This window comes from Crocodylus siamensis, chromosome 1 (genome assembly GCF_052110815.1).
Source record: "Crocodylus siamensis isolate JL-2025a chromosome 1, ASM5211081v1, whole genome shotgun sequence".
In the NCBI taxonomy this organism is placed as follows: Eukaryota; Metazoa; Chordata; order Crocodylia; family Crocodylidae; genus Crocodylus; species Crocodylus siamensis.
In genome coordinates, this window is record NC_143395.1 from 25,316,200 (window position 1) to 25,332,824 (window position 16,625).

The following is a 16,625-nucleotide window of genomic DNA, read 5'->3' on the forward strand; positions in this document are numbered from 1 at the left end:
AAGCCACCAGGTCACTCCTAAACACTCTAGGGGAAAAAGGATATAAAGTTTCTAGAGAGAAAGCCCAGATATGTCAGCCTGAAGTCACATTTTTGGGATATAAGCTCTCAAAAGGAGTCAGAGCCCTAAGTGCAGATCGCATACAGGCAATCCAAGGTCTAACCCCACCTAAGTCACCCAAGGAGCTACGAGCATTCCTAGGGCTAACTGGGTTCTGTCGACTATGGATACCAGATTATGGTGGGAAGGCTAGACCACTGTATGACTCCCTGACTAAGGAGAGTCTCACTAAATGGAAATGGAATAAAGAAATGCAGCATGCCTTTGATCTGCTTAAAGCAGCATTAACCCAGCCCCCTGCCCTGGCCATCCCAAACAGTAAAAAGCCATATCGACTGTATGTTCATGAGAATCGAGGGGTTGCATCAGGGGTGTTGACACAGCCATCGGGCCTGACCTGGAGACCCGTGGGATATTACTCAAAGGTTCTAGATCCAGTGGCACTCGGGTGGCCAGCCTGTCTTTGGGCTGTGGCAGCCACAGCAGTGGTTGTTGAAGAAGCCCAGAAGATAGTCATGGGTGCGGATATGGAAATACTCACTCCTCATGGAGTTCCCCAGATCCTAGGGACTGAGGGAGGGAAATTTCTTAACCCCTCCAGACAATCACGGTATGAGATATTTTTGCTCTCTAATCCAGGACTTACTTTCAAACATACTACAGCCTTAAACCCTGCAACCTTGCTGCCGGAGCCAGGAAAACCGATGCATGACTGCCTTGAGGTCCTAAATCAAACCACACAGGTGCAACCTGATCTTGCTGAAGACCCAATTGAGGACCCAGATGTTGAATACTTCGTAGACGGCTCCAGCTCTGTCATCGATGGAAAAAGACGAACAGGATGTGCAGTGGTAACCTTGGATAAGGTAGTATGGAGGGAGTCATTGCCAAGCTCATGGTTGGCACAGGCCACAGAACTCACTGCGCTCACCCGAGCATTACAGCTGGGGACAGACCAGCGGGTTAATATATACACTGACTCTCGCTATGCTTTTTCTACAGTCCATGCACACGGACTATTGTGGAAAGAAAGGGGTTTTATTACGGCCTCTGGGAATAAAATTGCTAATGGCCCCCAGATTATCAAGCTACTAGAGGCACTCCACCAGCCTAAAGAGGTAGCAGTCATTCATGTGCGGGCCCATGGGAAGGCTGCTGAGGAAAAGCATAAGCTTGGAAATGCAAAGGCTGATTCAGCAGCAAAGGAAGCTGCATTTATTGGGGGAGAAGCGGAGGAGGTATCCAAGCAGGCCATGTCCCATGCCATATGGCCAGACATCCAAGATTTAGTCCCACAGTATTCCCCTGAAGAAGATAAATTTGCACAAAGAGCTTGTGCAGAAAAGAACTCCCAGGGGTGGTGGATAGTACCAGGAGGGAAAGTCATGATACCCAGGCCATTGCTTCGGGAGGTGCTGCAACAGCTCCATGCAAGAACCCATATGGGAGGCTTGGCCATGGGTGATCTAGTGATTCGCCAAGCAGTAGCTCCAGGGCTATATGTAGAAGCTCAGCGCATTGCTACCAAGTGCATCACATGCCAGAAAGTAAACCCCCGAAGGAAACCCCCTGTGCCAATGGGAGGTAGACCCTGGGCAGCGTACCCTGGACAAGCATGGCAGATTGATTTTGCCGAGCTCCCACGGTCCGGACATCACGGGTTTTTACTTGTCATGGTAGACCAGCTCTCTGGTTGGGTCGAGGCCTGGCCCACCAGGACTGCCACTGCGGCTACAGTAGTGAAGTATTTGTTGCAGGAGATCATTCCACGGTATTCCCTGCCTGAGTCCATTGAGTCGGATCAGGGACAACACTTCGTGGGAAAAGTGGTTCAAGGAGTCGCGCAAACTCTCAAGGTTACTTGGAAATTACACACACCATGGAGACCACAGAGTTCAGGACAAGTGGAACGTATGAATAGGACTTTAAAGACTTTGCTCACCAAAATCTGTATTGAAACACGTCTTAAGTGGCCTCAAGCATTACCGCTCGCCCTTACTTGCATTCGAAACACTCCCCGACGGGGCCTTAAATTGACCCCATATGAAATTATGTTTGGCAAGCCGCCTCGAGTCTTACCTCCTGGGATGCAAGAGAACGTAACTTTTGAATTAGGTAATAGTGAGCTTCATATGTACGTTATTGCTTTGCAGTCTGTCTTGTTTTCTCTTCACAGGTATGCAGCCTCCTTTCAGCGCCTGCCTTTAGACGTACCGGTACATGACTTCTCCCCGGGAGACTGGGTCTTGGTGCAGCGGTGGAAGAAGGAACCTCTGACTGAGAGGTGGAGTGGCCCTTTCCAGGTACTTCTAACAACCCACACCGCTGTAAAGATCGCTGGCCATGACCGTTGGATACACCATACCCGTGTGAAACGACATCCACAAGCATCAGAGGACAACAACTCCCAAGACGAACTCACTCCGGAAGCTGAGTCGTCTTCGGAACAAGAAGCCAGCAAGTGGAGCTGTGAACCTACTGGTGATCTCCAAGTGCGCCTGAGACGGCTTAATCAAAGTTCAGAAAATTAGTCCAGAAAGTAAAAGGGAAAATATGGTGGGAATTATAATGTGCCTTGTTGTTATCTGCATAATGAAAGAAGCAGGATTGCATAGCCTTAGCCACTGGCCTATGCCCCCGCTTTCCCAAATTACTCCCCCAGGGACAAATTTGTATGTTGATATGATGGAGAGAATTGCAAGTACTTTTAATCTTACCAACTGCTGGGCCTGTGGGGGGCTCCGAGAGGCCGGAGAACAGTGGCCTTGGAGGGCTTTTCCTTTGGCCCCAAAATGGTTAGTCAGTGACAAAGCAGATGTTAAGAGTACTGGTCAAGAATGGGATGAGAACCACAGCTGGGATCTTTCCCAAGTGGCATTGGGAGAGTACTGTATTAGCAGTAATGGTACAGGAAGGAGGTTAGGACATAGTCAGTGTACATGGACATTAAAATGAGCCCGAGTATGCAGCAGGTATGCTCATCAATGGAATTCTGCTGCCATTAGGCTCCCAATCTCCCCGCAGATGCAAAATCTCAAAAGGACAAGAATATTACCTTTCGATCCTGACCCTACCAGATGTCAGGCATATGAAAAGACCCGAGGCGAACGATTTACCTACATTTATAAGTGGCAATGGGCACACCTGAATGGCACAGTGGCAAGGTTTAATGCATATTGGAGTGCCTTGAATGACACAAATGAAATAACCAAGTGCGAGTATAGGGATAAAGATGGCGTATGGAAATGTCAGTTTAAACTGAGTAACTATCACACTGGCCCTTTAGGGCATAAGGGCACCAAATACTATCCCCTTCTTTTCCACAGCCGTGACCCCCTAGCCTTGGGAGGGGAACACAGGGCCCTAAAAGGACATTATTGGATTTGTGGAAAGCATGCCTATACGGTCCTACCACGAGGGTGGACAGGAACCTGCTATATTGGAGTAATTGTACCATCTTTCTTTTTGTTACCATCTGAGGGTGGAAATAAGCTGGGAGTCTCTTTGTATGATGATTGGAACAGGGCCAAGAGAAGTATTGATGTAAGTTTGACACAGGGTGGCTCCCAAAAGTGGAAGGAGGATGAGTGGCCTCCTCAGAGGATTATTGAGTATTATGGACCAGCTACGTGGGCTAATGATGGGAGTTGGGGCTACCGGACACCAATATATATGCTAAATAGAATCATCCGGTTGCAGGCAGTCTTGGAAGTAATTACTAACCAGACCGCCACTGCTCTCGAGTTGCTGGCTCGACAAAGTTCTCAGATGAGGGAAGCCATATACCAAAATCGAATGGCTTTAGACTATTTACTCGCAGAGGATGGCGGAGTCTGTGGAAAGTTCAACCTTTCTAATTGTTGCCTCCAAATAGATGATAACGGGAAGGTGGTCTTAGAGATTGCCAAAGAGATTAGGAAAATAGCCCATGTACCAATACAAACGTGGGAAACCACATGGAATAAGGACTGGTGGTTTCAATTATTTGGAGGACCCTGGTGGAAAAAAGTAGGGTTTGTGCTTTTGTGTGCCCTAACTGGTTTGATTTTTATCCCTTGTCTCATTCCTTGTCTTACTAGATTGATAACCACCACAGTAGAAGGAATGCAGGTTGCAGCAGTCCCTCTAAAAGCACAGACTGTAGCAAAAGTCATGGTCCTCAGAAAAATTCCTCGTAATTATCTTGATATGCCCAAATGAAGTAAAGATCAGAAAGCATCTTGAGGGGGGAATATTGTTAGAAATATTATTAAAAATGCATTATCAATAGCTGTTAGCTCCCATCAATAGGGTTGTCCTTTGAATAAGCAAGGCTGCCAGCCCTCCTTGTCTCCTTAATGAGAGAGGGAAGGGGGGGTTGGAAACTGAAGGAAAAACTCCAAGAGCTCTCTTTGTTCTGCAAATTTACTATCTCTTTGTTACACTAAATCACACTTTCTTTCATGGCTCCCACGGCTCTTAGGCTAAGATAAGAATAATTGCCATCTTAGCCTTGAGGTTAAACCCTCCATAACCTCCAGTGCTTTCTGGGCAAGCGCAATAACCTAATACATATTAAGCCTATCCGCCCCGCATACTTAAGTAGCTAATTATAATACACATGGGATGCATGATCTGACGTATTCTCATGCATGTTTGTATGAACCGGAAATGAGTTGTAAGAGTTCCTGTTTCTGTACACGTGCCAGAAAAGAGGGGATAAAAGCCTGCTAATGATTGTACTCAGGGGCAGAGGGTTTTGATTTTTTGTCTTCTCCCTCTGACCCTATTTGCAAATATATACCTTTTGTCTCACCAACAATGTGTGCCTAAGGATTTGTTATTCAATGAGCCTCCAAAGAAAACGAACCGAGAGAGAGTTTTTTTTACCTCAACATTGTGCCCATAAACACACTTTCTTCCAGGATAAACAAATATACTTTAAAATATCAGCACAACTACTTAAATTCTTACTAGTAAAGAGCTGGAGTGATGTTTCAGTAGCTTACATGAACCTCATGCTACAAGACAGCTGACCTATGGGCCCAACTACAAATGTCCAGGAGAATCTTAGGGGTTTGGGTTTTTCATTTTTTTTGTGGGGCCAGGGAAGCATATTAGGGGGGGAAACAAAAAGCCAATGGATAGGGCTGCACTATAACAGTGTCCAGATTCCAATTCTGCAGTCAGATGCTGAGAAGGCCTACCAACTCTCCACAACTGTTAAATTTTCTGTAACTTGGACTGACTGCAGTTGAAGAAAATAAGTGGTTTTTATTGTAAATTTAAGTTTTTATAAGACAGAGACAAAGAAATATTATACCAAAGGTCATGCTTCCCCCAACGTGCGCACAACGGTGGGACCCCACCCCTTCTGCCCCTGGACGAGCTGTGGGTCCATCCTATGCCCCTTCCTGCTCCAGCTGGGCAGCACCTGCTCCAGCCCTAGCAATAGCCCCACTCCTTCCCTCACCGTGGGGGCCTTGATCTGCACCACCTCAATCCCTCCCACCCCTGCCCCACCCAGACTTATCAGCAGACACTGCTCTCCAAGTTGCCAGGCTGCACTCCTGGCTGTGTGCATGCTGCAGCTGCACGTATGCATGCAGTATTTATCAGCAACATTATTGGCTGCATCAGCCAAAAAAAGCCAACTGCTGATAATGTCAATTTTTCTTTCATCGGTGCTGACATATGGACTGATCTTTCAAGTCAAAGTTGCACAGATTTTAAAGATAAAAGGGACAATTCATGACAGTCTGAGTTTCTGTGTAATGCAGTCCACAGATTTTGCCCAATGACTCCCACATCTAGCTCAACAACTTGGGGTTATCAAGAACTGCAACTAAATTAAGGTTTTATAAAAAGCAGGATGAAACGTTGCTATGGAAAAGCTACTGTATTTTCACGATCTGTTGCATATTAGGCAATTATTTCTATATAAGGGAACCATTACAACACACAGACTGAACTCTGGCTAGAGTGCTTCAACCACAATGACTGTAATAATGTATATTGTCCATAGTGGAATTCACAACATGAAATCACAGTAAATGCAAGGCTTGTCCAGATGTGTTTGTATTCCTTGCTATTAAAGGAGCAGTTAAGAAAGGAACTCAAGTGTCTACTCTTATTTCAGATTATTAGGAAAAGTTAATTTGCTAATACCTGCAATTACAAGTGCTTTATCAGGCACAACATTTGATGCAGCAACATTCACTTAAAGACATTAAACATCACTATCAACACTTCTGAACTTGGGTACTTCTCTAGGACTCTCAATGCCCTGAACCAGCCTAATATCAGCCCTAATTAGAGTTGGGGAGAAGAAAAACAAAACAAAAACCAACCAAACAAACAAAAACAATTCCAAGGTATTTCTGGGGTTTTTTTCTAATTTGGAAAGAAAGTCTAAAGTTCTGGGTCTTCCATGAAAGGAACAACCCTGGCATCTCTAGCTCAGTGATTCTCGACCAGGTGTCGTGGCATCCCAGGGTGCCACCAGATCCTCCCAAGGGTGCTGTGCTATGATTCCTCCTCCCTGCCAGGTACTCCAGCAGACTGCAGACAAGCAGCACCTATGGCTGGTCCCCACTTCTTGGCAACCCCCTGCACCAGCTACCTCTGTGCAGGCAAACGGGTGTGCCAATGTTGGGCCACTGTGACCTATTTTTCAGCCTAGCTCTTTCCCCAGTTCCTCCCATGCTCCCAGGGCCAGCAGGAGGGGCTGACAGTGCACTGTGGTTCTAGTCAGTGGTATGCAAGTCTCTGGAGAAATGGCTGCGCTGGTGGGGGCAGCCCTTGTCCCTCAGGTACAGACCACAGGTGGGGAGGGGACAGACAGTGAAGAAAAAAAAAGTAGGACATAGTGGGGTAAGGCCCTGTCCCCATTGCCAGCATGTCAAGCGTGTTAGTTTAAAAGTGAAGCCATGGCGATGAAAATCTTTGTTTATGTGCCTTTAAAAGGAGGGGAAAAAATGATATTCCTTGTATCTCAAGTAGTAGACATCATCTGGAATTTGAACTTTAATGTTTAGTGGGAGAGAATCGAGCACCAGCTAAAATTCTAGCTCAATGTTTCTCAGTTCCTTAGAGACTGGAAGGGAACCTCAAGGCTAAAAAGGTTGAGAACCACTGCTCTGGTCCACGTCCACTGTGGAGATGTAGACCTGGAAACCTGGGCTGCTGGAGTCGCAGCCTAAGAGCTTGTGCTCACAAGGACTACCCGGGCCCCAGCTTGCTACCAGCTGACTGGACAGGCTGACGAGTAAGTGGGAGCCTGGAAGCCCTGCTCCACAGCTGACCATCTAGTGAGCTGCAAAGGAGCCTGCGAACTTGGGAGCCAGGACTCCCAGGGCATCTCAGCTCCCCTATGAGCCTGCCAGGTGAGCTGGGGAACCCGAGGGTTAGAAATTTGAGAATTGTGATGTGCAGGTTTGTGGCTGGGAAAACTGTCAGGAAGACTGAATGACCCAGCTGCAATGGACCGGCATGCTCATAGAAAATGTTCCGCCTGCAAGTTTCTGAACAGCTCTACTCCTAAAGTTACTTTATAAAGCTGTTAAGTCATTTCTTTTCATCAACCCACAATTCAAGTGGCTTAACTTCCAAATATCCTAGCAGTTGTTACCAACTGTAGCCACTTTCAAAGTAAGGTACCTTTAAAACTACCTGGATTGTAAATTTCAACCACAGGTCATACAGAACCTCCCTGTCTGCATCTTTTTATTGCCTTACTCTTGTATTTACTACTGCAATTCTTTTCCTTTTCAAATTCAAAGGTCCCATATCCTTTAATGCAACAGTTTAGCTACATCAGTCAGCTCTGTGAGGTTGTCAGAATTATACTGACATAGTACTTATTTGGCAATAGGTTACTGTACTTCAACAGAAACTATCTTAATGACAGGTCATAAAATAATTTTTGTTTAAAGATGCAAGCGATTATACAGTGATAACAGAGGAACAAGGAAAAACTCGCACCCCATATGTTGACTCTGAGCACCAAACCTTGTTTGTCTGATTTAGTCAGGCAAGTCCCTAATGGTTGAATTCATAAAACCACTGCTATCTACACATCTAGGAGTGGTTGCTCAGGTAACCAGATAACATGGCCACAAATTGACATCATCTGATTAAGTTCTTTTCCTTCACAAGCCCTCCTCTTCTACCTATACATACTGTCAAAGGACAAAACCCACCAACACTGCAGGAAGTTTCTGCTGATGATTTTTTCACAGTTACTATGTTGTGGACCATGAAAAAGGGCCCTACCAGCCTGACCTCATGTGAGGAATTCTTACTCTCAAAAGCAGTCCCACTGGAAACAAAGAAACTACCTGGGCAGGTTCTGTTTCAGGGCCAGGCTTTGTCACTGGAACAGCAATTAGAAAAGACTTCACCACAAGCCAAATATGAGTATACGCTTCCAAGACTGGCCAGCGTGGCAAAGGTTAGAGGAATACAAAAAATATAGCTACTTGCTACCAAAAGGGAGCATAGAGCTCATGACTAATCTTTTCAGTTCTTGGTATTGACAGGATTTGTACAACCATGTTAATTTTTATAAAAATAGCAAATCGTATTACCTCTATGCTGCAAGACCAAAGATTCACAATGATACCTTAATACAGATTAAATAAAAATAGCACTACCTGAGTCAATCTGAGGATGATAATGCTTTGTAATCCCATGCTCTTAGAGGCCGAATGTTTGTACAGCAGTGAATCAACAAGAGATGCTTGCATCAGAACATGGTTCATCTTTTTGCTTCCTATGCTATACCACTTGCTCATGCAAACCATAGGAGAAGGAAAGTGTCTGTAGTATGCTTAGTGTGAAGAAAAGAAGAAAAGCCCTGTCTATTATATAACAATGCCATGTCCCATAACTTTGTTTTAGCTCTGAAATCTAGTTTAGGCATATTTTTAATTTTTTCCCCAACACCTTATCCTCAAAATACTCCCCAAATAAATTTGACTATAATTTTAGAAAAGCAGTACAAGAAGCTTATGTTCTATTTGTGCTGCAATTTCATTTATTAAAAGGGGAAAAAAATTAGGCATGTGGCACAGCAAATCCATCCTAATTTTTTTTTCAGAGAGTTTCAAGTGATTAAATAATGCAGTAAAAATATGGAAAGTACGATGCAAAAAACCTCCAAGTAGTGGTCTGAATTATAAAAAGAACACGAGGAAAACAGGGGGCAAAGGGAAATCAAAGATGAAGAATGTAATGTACTGAATAAAGCTGGATACAGGAAAAGCAGAAGAAATGAGTTAAAATACATGTTTCAGTTAGAAACATATGGTCACAATTTAACCTGAAATTGTTCTTAGATGCCACTCTCCCACAAGCTGCTTCACTTAATGGTGTTGTCCGATTGTTTTTTTCAGTATCTTAGTGTTACACTAAGGGGAGGGAGTGGGGCTGGAATGAAAATATTTATATTAATACATCAGACGTTCAAGCTCTTCTCATTCCTTCTAGAGCGATCTTATCAGACTGTGAAGAAAAAGATAAATACCAAAGTTCAATGCCAAGGAAACTCCTTATATTTTTTTTTCTTTTAAGCAAGGAGCAAAAACAAAATGGTAGGCTAACTGTACTATCAAATGGGTAATCAGTTTGTGTCTTCTTTCCCCACTGGGTACAGGTGGTGTTTCACACACCCAAGATGATCTTCTGGTTGACTTAAGCCAGGCTGCTGGGGTCTGGGATAAGCAATCTGAGCAAAATAAAGAAAGGAAAGTATCAGAGGAAGAGATGCATCATAAAGAGTTTTTAATAAGGACAATGGTTTGTCAAAGTACCTGGATGGAAAACCCGCAATGAAAGGAAACCTGGTAATAAAAGCTCACCACATTCTGACGTTTACTTTACTGTGGATTAAACTCAAGGTGAAGGAAAGCTTGATAGGGAGTGAGTGACTGGCTTTAAAAATGCTGGGGATCTAGCCCCTTATAGTGTTTTTGGTGACACCACATTCTTGGGGGACTGGAAGGCAAGATGATATTCACATCTCTACTGGCAGATTCAGCAGCCAAGGTCTGAACAGACAGAAAAAAAAAGCCACCTTCTCCTCCTAGTGCTGGTCCTCAGTAAGGGTGGAGGAACATAAACAAAAGTAATATCCTGGTTGCATCGCAGCAGTTTCTAAATCCTCAAGCCTGGGTAGTTTCTCTACTTGTATGGAACAGAAACAGGAGAAAACATTCACAGAGACTCAGAGAGGTTTTGCAGCTATAACAATACAGCAAACAGCAAGGGCTTTATGACCACTAGGCAAAGTAAATGGCATTCAACTTCCAGCAACAGCCCCCAACTCCTTCCACACTTCATGATTTACCATAGTCCACTATTTGCTTTTCTCCTGCCTCCTCCTCCATGACTTCACCAAACTAATAGTGGCGGTTACAATCATGTGCAAAGGAGCTCTGGCACAGACAAAGGCACTAGGCAGTTTTACCCAAAGAGAATGAGCAGAGCCTGAGGCCAACCAGGAACTGTGGGGTCAGTGAAACAGATGGTTCCGATAGGCAAGAGGGCTGGGTGGACAAGGTTTGGTGCACAAGAGGAGTATCTGGATGTGCAATGGCCAAGACCTAATGAAACTGAGCATGGCAAGTAAAAAAGCTTCCATATTTGGTTTCCAAAAAAGTAGGACTCAGGAGCAGGAGCATGGCTACAATAAGTACAAATAAACTTTGTGAAACCAAGACACCTGTTGTTGCTCTATATTACCCACTTCCTGTGCTGGAAATAAGCTTTAGCTTTCACTGTCATACATTATAATAAAACTCCCACTTAGTACAGCTTGCCTTCTCTTTAAATAAGGGCAGAAGAGATGTCAGCTCAAGTCTCGATTAAAAGGTTTAAAAAAGTCAATTTACTGGCAGAATGAACCTTTCACTGGGCTGTGAGAACTTTTAGCCTACTCCAATCAGTGTGAGATCAAGATTTCACTAGTCCTGGTTGTGGTTTCAATGCTTAATGTGAAGTTACTTCCCAGTGAATGAGGCATCTGAAGATGCAGATGAGGCTATTCACCTGCCAGCTAAAAGATGTTTTCTGTTGCATTCAGAGGTTCTTCGTAATGCAAAATCCTGGACATGTGCCTATATCATCTATACTACTTGCACACACCTCCACCATTACCTCATGTCCCACCTTCTCTCTTCCTCGCCTATGTGTATAGCATATAGCAATTTCCTCTCCTTTGGCCAACAAGTTGCAATCCAAGACTCCACTCTGCTCAAAATGCTGGTACCCACTTCAAGAACAACATACAATCACCTTCCCCAGAGTCTTCCTCTAAAGACCTCCTAAACTTTCTCCTAGTCTTCCAGGCTTTTTGTGATTAGGTCCCTCCTCCTCTCCAGTGTTGCATTCTGCAACACCTCCACTTGCTCCCCTAGCCTTCCAATTTTGGATTCCTGAATCTCCACATCACTTTGAAGGCCAGACCTTTGTTACAGCCACTGTACCAACTGGCAACCAACATGACCAATCACCGTTAAAAGGGCATAACTCAATGCTCATCTAATCAACAGCAACAGCCACAGCTAAGAGAGGAGCAGGTTCCCTACTCTGCCCTCTAAGTCAATGGAAAACTCCTCTGCACCCCTTGTACCATAAAGATTTGAAGCTTCGTATGGCAAAAGCAATCACTGCAGTCTTTCTGCACTGCAAGATATTATAGCATACATTTGGTCAAATATTACATTGAAATGATAAGGTAGAATACATTTCTCCTGCACACATTATAAACGGTGGCAAGACATATCATGGGGCCTGGTTGAATTCCTGTTTGTACCTTGTTTCATGAAAGACTAATCTAAATATTGTGACTTTGCTAAACCAAAAGCAACATGAAGAAACAGGCTCTAAAACATTACAATTTAAAAACAACAGGAGCCTAATTTTAAAATCATTAAATTGTTGTGAGCATTACAAATCTATTTGTAGGGGTGAATAATACAAGCATTAATGTTTCCTGCACAACATAATATATTTACAGGATTTAAATGATAACAGTTACTGTGACATCATGTACCCGAAAGCATGAACAGTTATGTTACAGCTCTGATGCTATTTGCTGTATTTAGAAAGTGAGTTTCTCTTTCTAAATTCTTCTCAGCTACAATTTTACAGTGGAGTCGGGGGGAAGGAATCAAACTGCAAGATCAAATGCATCATTTGAAGGTGTTTATCATCACAACAATTAACTTATGAGAAGGTATCTATATTTACTGGAGTCTCTAACTACTCTGGTAGGGTTAGAAATATAAGATGTAGGTTTTCTTTCTTTCTTTAAATATGGGAGGGGGGAATAAAAATAATAACAAAAAAGACCAGCTTAAGTTCCATTAAACTGGTTTGGTCACTGACAAACAACTCATCTGTAAAGTTTTTAATACAAATGCTAAATATACATTAATGCAATATTAAATCCACATAATATACCATATAAAAGTCTAAAAAATTAGAGTGAATATTTTATAGCAGTGTTAATTGGGGTACTTTGTTCGCATAGGTGGATGCTTTATTTTGTTATTTAAGTGTATAGCAAACTTTGAGCACGAGTACCTGCCCCTATTGAAAACTGTGCAGCTACATGCAGGCACGTAATTAAGTAGCTTGCACAATCAAGAACACTTGAGCACATGCTTAAGTATTTCTCTGAACTGAGACCATAGTATTTTTATTCATTCATTTATTTAGAGTCACACCTCTTCCCCATTCAAATAGTTCATACAGTTAAATATGAGTGTTTATACCGTCAAGCATATATAAAAGCATGCAGCACGGTGAGCTACTATTGCTATAGGGCACACCTGACTTGGAGTTTGGTTAACTGAAAACAAAATGCTTACAGTTATTTCAGTCACTACACCTGCCTCCAACTCCATCCATCTCCACCCCCACAAATACCCAATATACTTTCCATTCCACATTGTTCCAGGCCCTGAAATTACCATATGAGAAAAATCCTTCAAAGAGAACAGGGGAAACTAATTAAGGCTAACAACCCGAAAAGTGCAATTAACAGTCACCTAAGGCACAGATCAGTTCTTAAATTGTACTGTTATAACCATGCTGATTAGAAGTCCAGTTTTATTCTTGACTCTATGACCAGTAGCATTCCCAGTATGGAAACAGTTACACTTAATCCTAGTCTACTATTTGTCCTGAAATATAAACACAGTTGTAGAACCAATTGCTGGTATAAAGGTACCTTATAATGGTACTGCTTATTTCAGTTCTCCAACTGGAATACACTACATCAGCTTAAGCCCTTTCAAGCTGGGTAAAAACTTCATCTTCAAAGAGTGGGAAGGGTATTCACTGGTATAAAGTAAAAGTGGCATTAAATACTAAATTCCATTTTTAAAGTGGCTTAGGAGCTCAAATCTAATTGATTTTTGAAAATATAGTTCTTTACAGTAACACAGGGGAAACAGTAACCAATGTTAAGAATGTGCAAAGATTTTTTTAAATTTGTTCCCCCCCGCCCCACTTACAGTCCTTTTAGATGTCTGAAATTCTGGATGAAAAAATTAGCCAACAAGTAAGATTTAAATTGACAGTTTAGTACTGTGTATTTAAAGGTCAAGCAACTTTACTGTGGCAGATCCTACATTCTACTCCACCCTAAGGAAGAGAGTTTGATTCATTTAGCAACATCTCAAAACACTAGAGGCCCTTGAAGTTTCAACAGAGCAAGTATTACAGATAAATAAATGTCCCAGAAATAAGATACCTGGGATGCAGATATATAAATGCTCCCCTACCTTCAGCACTGGCAACGGTTACTCACAGGAGTGGTCAGAAAAGGAGCAAAAGATTGAAAATCTGCCTCAGGTGGTTTAAGCTTTGTGAAGATTTGTGTTAAGTCGTAAGGACTGCATAACTAAACATACTTAAAAGTACAAATCCTTGCCTTAGCCCTTTATTTGAATTTTCAAAGTAAGATGATGTTCCATTTGTTACACATGGACCTTTCTTGAAAGAACTAAATTAATGTTATACCAACTGTATGAGTATGAACAAGTTTAAAGGGGCACTTATTGAAAATGCGTTTTAGGCAAAAGTTTACAAATGCTCAAACATGAACACAAGATGTATAATATGCATTAAAAACATCTAGGAAGCTACTTTTTAGCACTCTGGACATATAAACAAGTTTCCTTTGGACTCAAAAACACTGGTATTCTTTCTAACAAAAGACACTTTAGTGTAATACAGATTTATTTCACTGAAGGGAGGAACATTAAACTGCAGCCAAGTACCCCAAGCCTGTTTGAACACAAGTGCTTTATTTAATAGCTTATATCCTGTGCACTAGGCAAATGCAAGTAAAAGGATAAACTTCCTGAGCAATTACCATGCAATGATATAATTGTGTTAATCTTATTGGAAAGAATTCCGTATTGAAAGAAGAAGTCAAACACATATTTATCCAGAAACAAGTCACTGAAAACACAACTGTCCACATCCTCAGTTGGTATTTAGGGGCATACCTCAACAAAACTGAAGAGAACTATGCTGATTAACAGCAGTTTGAGTAAAGTGGTCATATTAACATTTCTGTAGGATTCTTACCTTTTACATTTTCTGACTATTTTAGTGGTATTTTAACTAGTTTTATTAGCTTCCTCTTTATAAGCACATACATACGTATGAAATACACAGCAGTATGGTATTAAGACATGAGCCATAGTAATCATATTAGTAAAGGCAAAAGTGAGCTGGGCAGGTTACCCTGAGCTGCTTAATTGGACAGAATGAAATTTTAATAGATAATCTGCCCTTTGAAATGAAAAGGACTTTGCAGTCCCATGGGGCAGTATAGACTATTACTTGAAAATACAACCAAATTTGGGCAAATTTCCCCCACTGGAGTCAAGCTTTAAATAAATTAGTCTTAAAAAGAAAAAAAAAGATAATTAATTCTCAGGAAATTGATTCTAGTGTGAAAATATAGATTAAAACCTTTTTTTTAAACCCCATTCATCAAATCCAAAATGAAGGGCACCTTGTCTCTAAAAAGGACCCTAAACGTAATTCAATACAGAAGATTAATACCTGCTGCAGACTAATTTAAGATTTATACTTTCTATTTTGCCAGTTCATCTGATGCCTTCGAAGAGCAAAAGCTGAAAAGTACTTACCACCTATCTTGGAACTTCTTCAGAGCAAGTTCAATGGCTTCACTTGCCTGAAGGAAAGAGCACAAAAATACATACTTTACATATAGCTTTCCTTTCAGTCAGTCTTTTACATGACTTACACTTCTGATGACTATTTCCATCTCTATGGTACCTTACAGCCAAGGATTCAAAAGCTAAAAAATACAAATTCTAGAGACTCCACAAAGCCCACCAGGGGCTTCATTATTGCTATTGATTTTACATGCAAGAGGCTCAGAGGCAGTGATGAGCAGCAGTACAATACACTATGACAGGCAAATTAATTTAGCAACTGTACCTTCTTGGGAGTAAATGCTATTATTCCCATTTTGCAGGTGAAGAAACAGACTCAGAGAGATTTTAAACCAAGTCAAGCACCCCTTGAAAGAAAAAAGAAACGAACCAACCAACATTTAACAGAAAAGCTCCAAAAGTTTAAATTTTTTGAAAAAGTAAAGCTTCTGGATAACAACTGGATAATATTTCTTAAAGTCATAATATTTGGCTCCAATCCTACACAATTTAGTTTAACTGGACTGCAGGGAATCAATCTGAATTTAAAATCCAACGTCAATGGAAAAGAAAGGACCACTGAATTACTGGAAGCAATTTATAGTAGAAATGTAATGACAAGGCAGAGTTAAAGCAGATGTCAGTTATCTTTTGAGGGTTGGGTAGAAGAGGGTGGCTGAACCCATCTAACATTTTCCTGATTAGTAGTGCAAAGCTACCAGTGTGGTGGTGAAGATTATCCTTCCAAGAAGAATCTTTGTGCGCAGGCTGCAAAAATCACAGAAAAAAGCAATGCAATGAATGCTTATATTATGTAATGCTTCCTACACCCTGGTATTCTGGGCTGAAAACAGTGAGAACTTCTTACGTTACACAAGTCATTCAACTTTCCCAAACAGACACCTCATAGTCTAAAAATGTCTTTAATTCACATTGCTGTCTTTCCTCTGAATGGGTGGTCAATCAGCATTAAACTAACCATACAGTGTCTAGGGACTAAAGATGGACATACGTCGAAGTCAATGTCTGAAATGCAAGACAAGATGGACACACACACTGCATAACATATTTTCAAGGACAGAACCCAGAATCTTGAGCAGAAAAAAAAAGGTCACTACTAAGCAAAGTCACTGAGCTTTAGGCCTTTATCTGAAATGAAGCAGTAGGCTTTTGGCCTCAGTGGCAGCCAGCTACTAAAAAAAACCACATACAATTAGCTCGCACCCCTTCTGGGTGATGAGCAGCACCACAAACCTTGTTGAGAGTGCATCCCAAGCATGACCTATTACAAATTTCCATTTCAGACCTATTATACCATTCACTTGTAGGACAGCTCGGAGACACCACACCAGTCATGCAGACTTTCAGTGGAATCAGGTTAAC

The 16,625-nt window shown here is 42.0% G+C and overlaps 1 protein-coding gene across 3 annotated transcripts in view; it reads right to left on the reverse strand.

The window, feature by feature from the left end:
* HPCAL1 (hippocalcin like 1) overlaps positions 1–16,625 on the reverse strand; it is a 118,137-nt gene that overhangs the window by 85,223 nt on the left and 16,289 nt on the right. For 2 of the 3 annotated variants that reach the window (XM_090032166.1, XM_090032175.1), the window contains one exon: positions 15,213–15,259. The exons of the other annotated variant lie outside the window; for it this stretch is intronic. The gene's annotated coding sequence lies outside the window, so the exon portion shown is untranslated. The remainder of the gene's footprint in view (positions 1–15,212; positions 15,260–16,625) is intronic. 3 annotated transcript variants of the gene reach the window in all.